Consider the following 16242-nt stretch of genomic DNA (forward strand, 5'->3'; position numbering starts at 1 on the left):
AGGTCAGGTCCGGTCCAGAATCTGCTCCAGCAGGGGTCCTCCACAGGCCCCTGCCTCCTTCAGGGAAGGTCCACCTGCTCTACCATGGTGTCCTTCATGGGCTGCAGGAGGACAGCCTGCTTCACCATGGTCCTCACCACAGGCCGCAGGGGACTTCTGCTCCGGCGCCTGGAGCACCTCTCCCCCTCCTTCTTCACTGACCTTGGCGCCTGCAAGGCTGTTCCGCATTCCTCTCACTCTCCCAGCTGCTGTGTGGCACAGCATTTTAAGACGGGAAAAACAAAAATGTGCTCTCACAAAGGCACAAACAATAACACTTACTGGCTCGGCTCTAGTCAGCAGCAGGGCCCTTACCTAACATGGGGCAGCTTCTAGATTGTTCTCACAGAAGCCACCCCTATGGCCCCCTGCTACCAAAACCTTGCCACATGAACCCACTACACATGTGAGAAAGATCTCAATTTTATTCAGACAGGACCTTCTGTGAAGCTATTTTATTCATGATTGCAAGGGCGGGTGTTGTGGTTTAACCTAGCCAGTAGCTAAGCACCAAACAGCCGCTTGTTCACCCTACCCCCTCCCTCTCTGGGATGGGGGAGAGAATCAGGAAAATGACACCTGTGAGTTGAGATAAAGACATTATTATTATTTTCTGTCTTAATAAATGAACGACAACAACAAGATGATGATAATAGTACTCCTACTATTACTGTGCATAAACAAGTGATGCACAGTGTAATTGCTCACCACCACCTGACTGATGCCTATCCCTGAGCAGCTGCCCCCCGACCCTGGCCAGCAACTTCTATATATTGCTTAGCATGACGTCAGATGCTATAGAATACCCCTTTGGCCAGTTTGGGTCAGCTGTCCTGGGTCTGTCCCCTCCCAGCTCTTGCTGCACCCCCAGCCTGCCCGCTGGCAGGACAGAGTGAGAAGCTGAAATGTCCTTGGCTTGGTGTAAGCACTGCTCTGCAACAATTAAAACATTGAGGTGTTATCAGCACTCTTTTCATCCTAATCCAAAACATAGCACCCTACCAGCTACTAGGAGGAAAATTAACTCTATCCTAGCTAAAACCAGGACAGCAGGCATCCTGCAAACAGGCGCGCATAGTAAAAGTTTATCATAACCTTATATTCCCTATTACCCAACACCTGATTTCTCCTGTTTCCTCATTGTCTGAGTACTACAAGTTCACAACCTATTCAAGGCACTTTTTCCTCTCCTCCTGGCATGCACCTTCATACTACCTACACTGTTCACTCCAGCCTCCCACCTTCTGGAGCTTTTCCTGCATATCTGGCCAGGCTTTAATCGCAAAATGAACTTTAAATAACCCTTGGGCCACTGGGTCCTCAGGATTCATCCCTGAGGACTTTCTAATTCTGGCCCTGAGTCTCTCATATGATTTCTGTGTTGTGGGTTGTTATTATCCCAGTTAGATAAGCAGATAGAGCAGAAATATTGGTATTACTCCTGGTCTGAGGGGGGGGGGGGTGTTAGTTCTTTCCCATTCTTGCATAGCTGCCCGCTGAATCATCCCCCCCCCCCCCAAACATTCTTCTTCAGTGAATAACATAATCAAGATTGACATTCTTCTCCCACCCCCAAATACAAATTAGGCCTTAGAAATGGATTTGACTGTTCTGCCAGGCCCTCAGTTAAAGACTTCATTTCCTTCTTAAAATTCCTAACCTCTCTGCTGGTAAGGGAGTTCACATCAAGTATTTGTCCTTGTCCCACTGGAACCTTCATAAGAGGATACTGACTTCATAAGTCAGTTCCATGACTTAACAGTCTGCATTTTCCATGCCTTTTCTTGACTACAAACAAGTCTCCATTTTCCATTCCTTTTGAACAATATGTCTCGCTTTAAGTTGTCAAGCAACTCGGTCTTCAGGCCTTATGTATCCCGTTCTTCCCGGATCGAAGAAAAGCATATCCATCTCCTTTTCAAGGCCAATAGGGCCTGGGTCAAAAGGCACGTCCAGGTCAGCAGGGGGCGTAACAGCAAAAGCCTTAGATGGCAGTAGCGGTGGGGGGGCCGATGGCGTAGCAGTCGGATCAGTAAAGGAGCCTGCAGCTCCCTCACTATCTGGCAAGCCAAACGTTTGTGATTGTGGCTCCACGTGGCTCTTTAAGGCCTCAGAGATTGCTCGCCAGGTGCCGAGCAATCCCACTGCAACCTTGCCATTTTTAGTTGCAGAGTCCCACACCTTCACCTCAGTTTGGTCCCATATTTCAGGATCATAAACTGTCCAATTGTTAATAATGAGAACAAGATGCAAGGTTACCAGGACAGTCCTTGTTACTAAGGACGTATGATTCCCCATGTGAGAAACACTCCGTAGCCAATAACTTAGGCTCAGGCGAGGATCTCAGTGAAGCAGTAATTTATTCGCGATTGCAATGGTGGGCACCACACAAGCAGGAGAGAATGCATCTACTAGTTTCAAAACACAGTTTATATACTTTTTGATGACAGGAACCTCCCTTGTTTCCCCACTGGGTGAGTAATCCAGGTTCACAATCTATCTGATTGTTATATATGGAGTGGTAATTCGTGTGGAGAAAATGGTTGATATTAAGAAGGGGGAGATTTGGGAATGTGGCCATGGGGGTTTGAAAGCCCCGTGGTTGAGATAACATTAGACTCTTAATGATGAGGCCATCAGGAATATAAAAGAGTTTAGAGGAAATAAAGAAGGGTGATTCAGGAGACTCCATGCAGTCTCAGGGTTTCTTGTTCTCTAGCTGGTGTCTTGTTCTCCAGCCGATAAGGCATGGATGTTTCTGTGTGTTTGCTGTTGTTGTTACATTCAAAGTTGTTTGACCAATGAAAAGTTGTTTTGAAAAGAACTGCTGTGGGGAGAAGGGTATAAGATGGGAAACTGCCTTCAAGATTAAAAAAAAAAAAAAAAGGCAGCGCGACGAAGTTACATCAATAAAGAAGCAAGAAAAAGAAGTGAAGAGGAACAGGCTGGCAGAATGGAGACCAGGACAGGAACAGGCACATTGATCGCCTCATGAAGATAGGTTCGGCCAAACTCAGCAAACTGCTCAGAGAAGCTCATACAGAAAGTCGCTGGAAACAGGCGCACTGGAGCTGGAGAGAAGCTTGAGCTGAGAGAAGTGGACCCACGCACACAACTGCCTCTCGCTGGTAAGCAGTTTTGCGTTATGGGGAATCATACGTCCTTAGGAACAAAGACTGTCCTGGTAACCTTACAGCTCATTCTCCTTCTTAACAATCAGACAGTTTATGAGCCTGAAATATGGGACCAAACTGAGGTCAAGGTGTGGAACTCTGCAACTAAAAATGGCAAGGTTGCAGTGGGATTGCTCGGCACCTGGCAAGCAATCTCTGAGGCCTTAAAGAGCCACGTGGAGCCACAATCACAAACATGTGGCTTGCCAGATAGTGAGGGATCTGCGGGCTCCTTTACTGATCCAACTGCTATGCCATGGGCCCCTCTGCTGCTACAGCCATTGAAGGCTTTTGCTGTTACACCCCCTGCTGACCTGGACGTGCCTTTTGACCCAGGCCCTATTGGCCTTGAAAAGGAGATGGATATGCTTTTCTTCGATCTGGGAAGAATGGGATACATAAGGCCTGAAGACCGAGTTGCTTGACAACTTAAAGCAAGATATATTGTTCAAAAGGAATGGAAAATGGAGACTTGTTAGTAATCAAGAAAAGGAATGGAAAATTGTTTGTTACCTTTTCTGATCGTGAATATGTATAGGCGTACTCGATTTTAGTAAGTTATGGAACTTACAGGATTGTTTGTTACCTTTCCTGATTTTACGTATGTATAGGCATACTTGCGTTTAGTATGTAAAGCAATGTTCTGTATATTTAGAATGTTTGATGTTTCTGTGTGCGTGTTGATGGAGCGTAGACTCCCCGCACACCCAGCGCTGTTTACTTGCCTTTTATACCTTTTAGAAATATTTGTTTTATAAATATTACAAAATTCAGATTGAGTTCAGACCTCATTTATAACAGTGCGTACAGAAGGGCCTCACTCCGTGTATCTAGTTTTGGGTTAGATTTACCTAGCCTAAATTTGGGTTTCAACCAAGTAGTTGCCTAACAGGCAATTATTCAGCCTGAGCTCCTCGTTGTCAGTGGAAAGGAAAAGGCACATCTAGGGCACAGTGATATTGTATAAACTCACTTTAGGATAGAATAAAACTTGTGGTTAAAAGTTAGCGAGAACAAAGTAAACGACATCTTGTTATCTGTTGACCTTCTGTTATGTTGAAACATCTTGTTATTTGAAAACATCCCGTTATCTGTTAACCCTCAGTCAGGCTGAGACTTGAGATAACTTGAGTCAACTGTTATGTCTTGTTAATTGAGACATCCTGTTATCTGCTGAGCCGCAGTTAAACCGAAAGCCAACTCAGCATTTTTACAGCTTGGAAAACAACTGATTAAGCAAAAGGTGAAAAGTGCATCACGAGGAAGACCTACGGCCTTTCTCCCAAAGACCACTGCCCACATCCCGAAGACCCCGGCCCACAATTCTTGGAAGGCTTTGGGCAAGCACAAGGACTGATAAGCTAATTAGCATACGAAGCGAGAGTAGGCGGGGTTAGGTAATGAATATGTATAGGCACTAATAGAATATTCATTGTTTCGCTGTATAAATATGAGATAGTTTGTCACTTCGAACATGCACGATAGGCGGAAAGATCCCCCATGCGTCTAGCGCTGCAATAAAGAATATACCACTTAAGGAAATTTCGGTTTTGATCTTTAAATCAATTTGGTGACCCAGATGGGACAACCTCTCTGCCGGACCACAGGACCCGCTGGGGACAGGACTCCCTAGGGTACCCCCGGGATTTCCCGGAGGGACTCCTCGACTCACTGGATCACTGCGGAGGCAGACAAAGACCCCATCATTGTAAGTGAGTATATTCTTTATTCTGGTTTGGTTTTCCGGTAGACCGGTCATTTGGAACTGTCTGTAAGTCGGAATGTGATCTGCAAGGCAGTATTTGGGATATACTTTGTGGTTAGTACCACAAGTATATTTGGGGACCTTAAGGTCCATCTGGAATTGTATCTGGAACTGTCTGTAAGTCAGAAGGTGATCTTCTGCAAGGCAGTATTTGGTATATACTTTGTGGTAAGCACCATAAGTATATTTGGGGAACTTAAGGAAAAAGCTCGCTTTAAGGTCCATCTGGAATTGTGTTGCCTATTTTGGTTTTCTGACTCATAGAGTGTGGTATTTAACTCTGGTTATTGTTGCTGCGATTTTGGCTATTTTCTTGGTGATAATAGTAGTTTCATGACGTTGTTATAAGAAAGATATCGTTACAGTGTTACATATTTCGGTTTTCTGACCTATCGCATGTGGAATTTGATTATTGTTATTACGACTTTGGCAATATCTTCTGGAAATAATAGTAGTTTTGTGACATCGCTATTGAAAGATACCTGCGTGCCTGCATTTTTGTAAGTGATACATGTATTCTGAAAGTGTAAACTGGAAAATGGGGGGGCGAGTAAGCAGTGAAATTCCTAAGAAAAGTACGCTGGGTTGTATTTTGAGTCATTGGAAGGATATAGGAGGGGCTCCGGTTGGAAGTGAAGATAAGAAAACTCTGATAAAATGTTGTAATCAATGGTGGCTGCTTTATAAGCTGGAATGTGGAAAAAGTGGCCTTTTAATGGAGCTTTAAACTATAATACTTTGCTACAGTCAATGTTGTTTTTGAGAAGGAAAATAGGATGGAATGTTGTATACTGATGTTGTTTCAGCATCTTGGAGGGAAAAGGTATGGAATTGAGTTGGTCCCTGACTGCGCCTTTGATGTTGGCATTAGAAAAGTACAGGCTGGAAAAAGATAAAGGAAGTGTTAAAAGGGTTATTGAAAGCGTTAAAGGTGTTTGAAGTTGAATGAGCAGGGAAAGAGGATGTAGCAATGTTAACAGTTCTGCCTCAGCCCGGGGCTGAGACCTTAAAATCTTGGGTGTTAGCCCTCTGGGGCAAAGGGATCATGATGGGTCCCAGAGAATTGTCACAGAAACAGAAAAGCAGTTAACTCTTAAAACAACCTGAGTTCATGTGTGAGCTCAGATTGTCGATGGGATCGCTCAGGGAACTGTGGACAATTGCATTTCCCTGACCGACCCCCACTAAGACCCTAATCATCCTGAAAATTATGAACGGTTAAGTAAATACTAAAATCTGGACGAATTGGGAACTGAGAATATGCTTCCAACAAGGTCTAAAAGAAACCCCTGTGGAATTTTTGGACCAACCCCGAAATGTAATGGGGAAGAAAAAAAAAACGGTTTGGACCTGGCTTCGGAGGACAAATTGACTAGCATTTTCCTAGGGTAATTGGCCCCTGATTTCAACAGGAATAATGGGGACCTGGGGAATCTACCCTAGCGGATCCTCCACTGGTTATAATGAAGTTAGGAGAGGAACAGAAGTGAAATTTCTTATTGATACGGGGCAACGTATTCAGTTCTAAATCAAGCATTAATGCCTTTACGGAATGATTATGTTAGAGTAAAAGGGTACAACTGAAAAAACTTATTTTTGTGAACCTTTGGAGTACAAGTTGCAGAAATGTTATATATGGAGTGGTAATTCGTGTCAAGAAAATGGTTGATATTAATAAAGAAGGGGGAGATTTGGGAATGTGGCCGCGGGGGTTGGAAAGCCCCATGATTGAGATAACATTAGACTCTTAACGATGAGGCCATCAGGAATATAAAAGAGTCTAGAGGGAACAAAGAAGGGTGATTCAGGAGACTCCATGCAGTCTCAGGGTTTCTTGTTCTCTAGCTGGTGTCTTGTTCTCCAGCCGATAAGGCATGGATGTTTCTGTGTGTTTGCTGTTGTTGTTACATTCAAAGTTGTTTGACCAATAAAAAAGTTGTTTTGAAAAGAACTGCTGTGGAGAGAAGGGTATAAAAGGGGAGCCTGCCCTCAAGAGAGAGAGAGAAAAAAAAAAAAAAAAAGCAACACTATTGTGAGAAACACTCCGTAGCCAATAACTTAGGCTCAGGCGAGGATCTCAGTGAAGTAGTAATTTATTCGCGATTGCAATGGCGGGCGCCCCACAAGCAGGAGAGAGCGCATCTACTAGTTCCAAAACACAGTTTATATACCTTTTGATGGCAGGACCCTCCCCTGTTTCCCCACTGAGTGGGTAATCCAGGTTCACAATCTATCTGATGCTTCACAAACAATGCATGGCCTTCAGTCGCCGGCCTGTTAAATTTCAAATTTCTTTTGACATTTTTACTGCTTGAAGTGGTAATGTTTCTTCACTTATCTGACTTGACTTGACACCGTGATTTTCACCTAATTGTCCTAAGGAGTCTGGTTGTCTGCATTTTACAAGGTCGCCTGCTAAACTTTCTTATCACTGTAAGCATATCTCAGTACCACATTCCCTCCTTCTAAACAATGTAACTCTGCAAAAACAACATTTCTATTCCCACAATTCCCCCCTTTTCTTTTTTTATAAACTGTTGATTTTTGCAAAAACTCTTTTTATTTTTCTTTATTTATTTATTTTAAGTGTAATTTGGTAAATATCTTCCTCTTCTTCACTTTCTTTGCTCTCCATTTCCTCTAATATCATCATTTTATCTGAGTAGGGTGGTGGATCTATGGTCATTTGTTTCAATAATGCGGTTTCAATTAACCACTGGACAAGTCCCCTTACACAGGGGATAATGCAACAGCCAATAGCTGTCAAAACTCCTGCTACTACAATCAAGGATGGATGTAAATATGGACATTACCATCCCTTTCCATTTACCAAACCAAGATTTCAACCATCCTGTGATGGAAGTGTCTGCTCCTGAATTTTCTGCCAATTCATTGGCAAGGGTGGTAAGCCCTTGCAATGCTCTTGTTACTGTGCCATCCGGGGCAGTATTGTTAGGGATAAAAGTACAACAATGGTTGCCCAGCATCATGCATACACCACCCTTCTCCACGAGCATCATATCTAATGCTATCCTGTTTTCCCAAGCCATTTTGCTGATGGCATCTAGTTGTTCAGCGATTCCTCTCATCGCATCCTTGGTATAATTGATGAATCTCTGCTGATTATAATAGAAATAATTAATCCAATCCACATTTTTATTGATTGTTACCCACCAGAACAGTAACTCAAACCCTGCAGCAATTTAATTTCTGGCTTTATGTTCATCCGGAACTCCTCTAGGTACCCCAATAGAATCTATGTATACTCTATCATCAAATGATATTCCTAAGCCTCCTTTACTTCTGGGTATTTGTGATGTTTCTCTTTCAAATGCCAGGGTGAAGGGTATAGCTGATTGAACAAGTGCACAAGTGCCTTCCCAATTAGATGGTAGGGTGGACCGTAAGATCTTCCCTCCACCGTACCACCAGAGATCTGCCCTGGGGATCTCTAGTCTTGAGCAGTTTCCCATCAAGTCCTTGGTAGCACAAGGCAAATTCTCCCAGATGCCAGGTAGCACTCACACCCTGCCGTGAGAGGCAAGCTGTATGGTTACCTATAGCTGTAGAGAATGCAGGGGGAACCGCGATATTGTTATCATGCAAGAAACAGCAAAGAGAGACTTACAGGCCTCATTTCCCCAGGCAGTCTTTTCTTGGTACAATGCAATCATACATCGCATCCCTTGGGAGTCTTCGGTTCACCCCCATGGGAAGGGCACTATCTGGGCAATCGGTCATCCCGAGGCACAAGCATAGCAGTAGCTACAGTTAAGACTCTGGACGGTATATTTGACCCATTCTATCCAGGCATTCACATCCCCATACCCTGTTTGAATCTCAAATGTTTGAACTGCCACATTTCAGAGGGCCTCCTGTTTACTCTCCTGTTTTCTCCTTGAGTTTCTCCCTTTCTCTGATGGCAATAAAGGATTGTTTCCATACAGCTATTCTCAATCTGGCTGTTGGGTCTCTCCCAGTTATTTGTTCTTTCTGCTCAATTGTCATTGGGCATTTAAATCTCCACAAGCTAACACCTCGCAAGCATCAAACGTGACGGCTTGTGGTACATAACCCTCTGTCACAGTCACCCATATTTTGATGGGGTATCCCGTTTTTGCTATTATCTGGTCATGCCTTTTCCAAGTTACCAATTGACCGAGGCCTTCTCTGAGGCCTAGAATCACTAAAAACAAAATTAGTAATCGATTTTTCCCTGTCATTATTTTTAAACCTTAGGTTTCCAAGTAATTATCGATACAAAAATAAGATGTACAGTACTACTATAACAACCCCCCCTTGGGAGCACTGCAGTTCGCTATAGGTCTGTCCTTTCTCTCAATCACAAGTCACACTCGTTAGTTACCTGTGAAAATAAAAGGTTAGTTTACAATTGTAAGCTCTTATCCTGCTCAGAGTCCACTATGAGATTTTTCTCTTCGATTTCAACTTCCAACAAGTCTGTTGTAGGAACAGCTTCCCAGGTACTAGCGTCGATGGATGCCTTCACTCGAGTATAGTGAGTCCAACCTTTTTCCGCAGTTCTTACGGCTGTTTCAGTGGTCAGTAATTGTCCTTCCCATTCAGGCCGGAGTTGACTCTTTCCAGGTCTGATTCAGGACCCGGTTTCCTGGTGATGGTGGTGAATGGGGAATTCCAAAGGTGGGGTTTGAGCCAACAACCCACAGGTCCTGAGAGATGACAAAGAGGACAACCCCAGAATGCAGTTCTTAAGAAAACTCTCTTGTTTTGAATTGTGGTATCTCATCCCTTCTGCCCAGATAGGGCAAGCTGAACAGCATCTCATATGGTGAAATTCCTATATCCTTTCTTGGTGCTGTTTAAACCTGTAGGAGTAAGCATTTTACCCAAGGAAGTTGGGTTTCTAACACTAGTTTAGTTAATTGCTTCTTTAATGTCTGATTCATTCGATCCACCTTCCCAGAAGAGGAGGGGTACCAGGGGCTGTGAAAATCCCACTCAATCTCTAAGGCCTGCTTTAACCCTTGCAGTAAAGCTTACACCCATCTAGTCACGTGGTCAATTAGAACAAACAAGTAACTCAGTAAAGTTTACCTGTATACTTTGGAAAGGTCAAACCCCTGGCTCCCGTCCCCCTCTAGATAGGTTACAGAAGACCTTTTTATTTACCTTTTGGCATATGGTACATCCTCTACATATGTGCTTCCCTAAAGTGTATATTCCTATACAGACATACTTTCTTAGCACAACATCACACATTGCTTGCACCTCCCAATGACTCTTCTGATGTAAACCAGTTAATATTTGCCTCATTATCACTTTATTCAGCATTTCTCTCCCATCAGGGAGTATCGATTTTCCTTCAGACTTCATGGCTCCTGATTCCTTAAAAAAATCTTTCTTTTAAAACTTTTTAGTTCTTTCTTAATTTTCAACAATTCCCTGAATCCTCTCTGCATTTATTCTTTGTTTTCCTTCAGACATTAGATGCCTTAAATACCTGACTTCTCTTTCTCCATATTGTAATTTTTTTTTTTTTTAATACTCCCAAGCCCTGCTTTCCCAGAAAGCTGAATAGCTTGTTAGTAGCTTTCTTCACAACTCTTTTCTCCTGTCCTGACAATAGAAAACGATCCACATATTTGTTAACATTAATACCTCCTTGGGAGGTTGTAATTGCTCCAAAATCTTTTTTTAGAACTTACCCAAATAGATAGGTGGCCCTGTAAACCTCTGAGGTAAAATTGTCCACCTATATTGTTGCTTCCGCCCCCATTTCAGGGTCTTTCCAGTCAGAGGTGAATATACATGTATGTTTGCTCTCAGGGCCAGAGAGCACTCCATTCATAACACTGTTATTCCAGTCTAACAATTTACTATTTGAATGCCCAATTTAATCATCAAATCCCTTCCCAACAAGTTAGTCCCTGCCTTGGGTACATACAATAATTACCCAGTGATCATTTTATCCCCTAGTCTCAGCTTGGTATCCCCCAAAAGTGGCACTGTTATCCCAGCCCCTTCTACCCCCATCACTTTTTAGGGTTTCATTAGTTAATTTAATCCCTGATACTTTACAAGTCAGTAATGACCTAGCTGTTCCCCAGTGGATTGGGTTTGATGGCAAGGTTCGGGGGGGTGTGAGGGGTGTAGGGGTGAGAAACTGCAGTGGCAGCCCCCGTGAGAAAAACCCAGAAACCTCCCCGTGGCAGATAAGGGACAATTTCATCTGGCCCCAAAGGGGCCCAGTGCTGCCCAGAGCCAAGCCATGAGCAATACAGTCCGTGCCTCTGTGAGAGCACATCCACGAAAACAAACAAACAAAGAAACAAACAAAAACCTGCTGCTCAACAGCAGTTGGGAGAGCGAGAACCCCCCCCCCCCCCCCCCCCCCCGCAGACACCTAAGTCAGTGCAGAAGGAGGGGGAGGAGGTGCTCCAGGCGCTGGAGCCGAAGCCCCCCTGCGGCCGCTGGAGAGGCCCCTGGTGGAGCAGGCTGTTCCCCCCTCCCCGATGCTTGGGAAACTGACCAAACACGACAGCAAATATGCAAATATCCCAAAACTTCTAGACTGTTACTTAGATAATGCCTACATCCTCTTTTCCTGCTCATTCAACTTCAAACAGCTCTGTTAAATATTACATGCCACACCTTTAACACCTTCAGCAACCCTTTTAACACTTCCTTTATCTTTTTCCAGCCTGTACTTTCCTAATACCAGCACCAAAGGCTCAGTCAGGGTCCAACTTAATTCCATACCTTTTCCCTCCAAGATACTGAAACAACATATCAATATAGCATATTTCACCTCATTTTCCTTCTTTCCTCCTTCTTCCACTCCAGATATTCCTATTCGAAGTGGCCAGCCTGGCCACACTTAAAACATCTTATCAAAGCCTGTCCCTGCTAGGACTCGGGCCACAACACAGGCAGCCTTCTTTGCCTGCCATTCCTTCATCTCTCTTCCTCCCCTTTCCATCCTGGCCCTGACTCCCCCTTAAAATTTTATTCATCTTTCTCCAACCCTCTGCCTCACTACCTGCTGCACTGTCAATACCATTAGTTTCGCTCTCTCTTTTTTTTTTTTTTTTCCTTCTTATCTCCCCTCCAGACACACACCTCCAGGGCCTCCCGCAGGAGGGTCCCCCAGTGACTGTTCACTACATCCTCCCACCTTCTGAAGCATTTTCTGCGTATTTTGCCAGGCTTTAATCACACAATGAACTTTCAAGAGCCCTTGGGATACTGGGTCCTCAGGTCTCATCCCCAAGTACTTTCTCATTCTGACCCCCAAGTCTCTCATATGATTTCTGTGTTGCACACTATTATTATTCCAGCCAGGATTGGCAAGTGGGTATTTCTGCCCTGCCGGTATTACCCCTGGTCCTGGAGGATGAGCTCTTTCCCATTCTTGTATAGCAGCTCTCCTCCTGATCATTCCCATTTCTTTCCCTGTAAACAACATACTTATAGACATAATTCCCTCCCCCAAGAGTATAAATCAGGTCGTAGGAACTGGTCTAATTGTTCAGCTAGGCTGTTGGGGTCCTTGAATAAAGACTTCCTCTCCTTCTTAAAAGTCCTAACCTCTCTGCTTGTAAGGAGGAGGGGTAGTTCACCTAAGAGGATACACAGTTAGTGTTAGTACTGTTAGTATCAGGGAAGGCAAAATTCTCAACATATCTTCTACCTTGTTCTAATTCTTGCCAGAGCCTAGAGTATGATACTTCTTTAGGGACAGTGTTAATTACAGTCCCTGTCTCCTTTCCTGGAGTGACTGCTGCTGCTGAATAAGGAGGCATTGGGGAGGCATTGGGGAGGCAAGGACAATCCCCAGACATGGACTGTATATCTCGAAACAAGACACTGAAACTCATGATAAGGAAGCGGCAGACGGACAGAGAAACAAACGTAAGGACTATAAATCTCAAAACTGGACATTGGAATTCATTATAAAGATACAACAAACGGAAGAATTGGCAACAACCAGCTCTCGCAATTAAGAAACCTGCCAATTCAGCAGATTCCTGACCAAAGGTGAAAAGTACACTGTGAGGAAGACTCGGGGTCTTCCTCCCAAAGACCCCTGCCCACGTCCCAAAGACCCCTGCCCACAATTCTTGGAAGGCTCTGCGCAGGCGCAAGGTGCCAAAAGACTAATTAGCATGAGAAGCGAGGGAAGGCGGGGATAGGTAATGCATATGTATAGGTGCTTGTAGAATATTGATAGATTGATTGTATAAATTCAAGACTGCTTTTTGTTTTGAGTATGCACGATAGGTGGAGAGATCCCCCGTGCATCCAGCGCTGCAATAAAGAATATACCACTTAAAGGAATTTTGGCTTCGATCTTTGAATCACTGCCACCAGTTCAATGTTAAGATTATAGGGAGCATAACTTGGCTCCTTCTCTGAAAAAGGAATCTTATTGTTTACACATAAATTTAAAGCCTGAATTTTCATCAGACCCGTATTTTGGCCAAAATACTGCTGTTTCCTTAATTGGTTCTTTTGTCCAGACTGATACACAATATTTAACCTTTTTTTTTTTTTTAATTACTTTTCTTTTACAATCCCTCTAATTTTGGGATTATGTTTCCAATTTCTTATCATTCTTCAGGAAGAACTATTAGTAGGCACTCCCCCAGGAACTCATATTTTCCCATTTTTCCTAACCCTCGCCAGTATGTGCTACAGAAATTTCCCTTCTGCAGTGTACCACACACCAATGTACTGAAAAATGGGGGTGTACCGCCAAGCACTTCCCCGTGCAAGCGTTACCACACACCTGAGTTTACCAGATTCCCTGGTGTACTTCCAAGCACTTCCCCGTGCAAGGATTACTGTACACCAGATTCCCCTGGTGTAGTGCCAGCACTTCCCCGTGCAAGGGCTTACCATACACCAGATCACCCGACCCCCAAGGCAATATTTAATATTTCTTACCTTGGTCTGTGCACAGAGTTACCGGATCGATTCTTAAAAACCCAGAGTGCCTACCTTCTTCCTTTCCCCACTACTTCATGGATCCTGCCTCTTTAACCAGTCTCGGGCCCTCTGTCAGCTTTCCGCAGAACCGCCACCCCCGATGCACAGGACCGCTGAAATCAGCGGGGCATGCCTTCCTGCTGCTGCAGCGGTGGGACTCCCCAGTAGGTGACTGGATCCCGGACGAGCCCCCAAATTGTGAGAAACACTCCGTAGCCAATAACTCAACAAATCAACAGTTCATCTGTCCTACTTTAAGCACTAGTGGAGGGAAAACGAACGATGCTGTGAAATGTGTTCATCTGATTCGTGTCAATATGGAACAATGCTAGGGCTGCATGGTATGATGAATGTGACCTTCATCAAAGGAAGGGTTAAAAGAGTTGTTGAAGGTGTTAAAGGTGTGGCATGTAGTATTTGACAGAGCTGTTTGAAGTTGAATGAGCAGGAAAAGAGGATGTAGGAATGTTCATAGTTCCGCCTCAACCCGAGGCCGAGATCTAGAGAGTTGTCACCGAAACAGAAAAGCAGCTAACTCTTAAAACAACCTGAGTTCATGTGTGAGCTCAGATTGCCAGTGGGACCTCTCAGGGAACTGTTGACAACTGCATTCCCCTGACCGACCCCACGCTGAGACTATAGTCACCCCGGAAATAATAAATGGTAAATACCAAAATCTGGTTAAATTGGGAATTGAGAATCTGTTCCAACAAGGTCCAAAAGAAACCCCTATGGAATTTTTGGACCAACTTCAAAATGCAATGGAAAACAAAACAAAACAAACAAACTAAACTGGAGAAAATAGGGGCTAAGTTAGAACAAGGAAAATGGACACTGCCAGACAGGCGAGAGAGATTGCCAAAAGCTTATGCGAAGCAAATATTGGAACATTTGCATGCACAGACACATTGGGGTACAAAGGTGTGAAGTGATCATTTACTAAAACAATTTGGTTGTATTGTTGTTTTTTTTTTTTTTTGAAATAGCAAAGCAAATTACACAACGTTGCTTAACTTGTCAGAAGATAAATAAGAAAGTGTTTTGACAAGCAGCCACTGACAAGCAGCCACGGGAGGGAGAAAAACAGCTTATAGGCCTTTTGAGAAAGTACAAGTTGATTTCACTGAATTGCCCAAGGTAGGGAGGATAAAATATCTATTGGTAATAGTAGATCATTTAACACAATGGGTAGAAGCTTATCCCGTAGCATGAGCTATGGCACAAATGGTGGTAAAAATTCTATTAGAACACCTGATACCTAGATATGGGATAATCCAGTACATTGATTCTGATCAAGGCACACACTTTACTTCTAAAATAATAAAATTATTACGTCAATCATTAGATATTCAGTGGGAATACCATACTCCGTGGCACCCACAAAGCTCAGGGAAAGTAGAAAGATTGAATCAAACAATAAAACAACAATTGGCTAAATTAATAATCGAGACACAAATGCCCTAGACAAAATGCTTACCATTGGCACTTCTAAACATAAGAACTAAACCACACAGTGAGACTGGATTATCACCATATGAAATGTTATATGGTATGCCTTCTTCTCAAGGGATGCCTCTAGGGAACAATGTAGTTGAGGATCATAGCATCCAGAAATATATAATTACTATTGGAAGGAGATTACAAGAGCTAAGAGAAATTGGAATGATGGCTCAAACACCACCTTTAGGATTTGCTATTCATAAGATACAACCAAGAGACAAGGTCTTAATAAAAAAAAACCTGGAGGGAAGAATCACTGAACCCCCGATGGGAGGGACTGTACCTTGTTTTACTGACTACTGAAACAGCTGTGAGAACAGCAGAAAGGGGTTGGACCCACGCATCCAGAATAAAAGGACCAGTAACTACCAAAACTTGGAGGGTTGAGTCTGCTCCTGGGGAACTGAAACTAAAGCTAAAGAAGAACTAATATTCTGGCAACGAGGCTCTGCATGAATTAAGGGCACCAGATAAAGAGGACAAGCCTGAAGGGAGGAAAGGGAGAAGGCAAGACCGGGGCAGGACCCTCCACTGCGGTGTGTATGGTCTACCGAGGGAGGCAACCCCTATGGGTATTGACTGCTGAGTGAGAGGGCCTCGACTGGACTTCTCCCACACTAAGGTCAGGTTGTCCCGAGAAAATAACATAAGAACCTCTTTTTTTAAACCCATATAAAATTGTGATTTGTTTTCCAGGAGCTGGATCACCCCAACAGGCTGAATGGTAACACAAGCCTGAATCGACCCTGAAAGCGGGCCCAACCCCTTGATTGAAGGTGTTTGCCTATTATGATC

The sequence above is a fragment of the Aythya marila genome, assembly GCF_965140915.1.
Source record: "Aythya marila genome assembly, chromosome: W".
Taxonomy (NCBI): Eukaryota; Metazoa; Chordata; class Aves; order Anseriformes; family Anatidae; genus Aythya; species Aythya marila.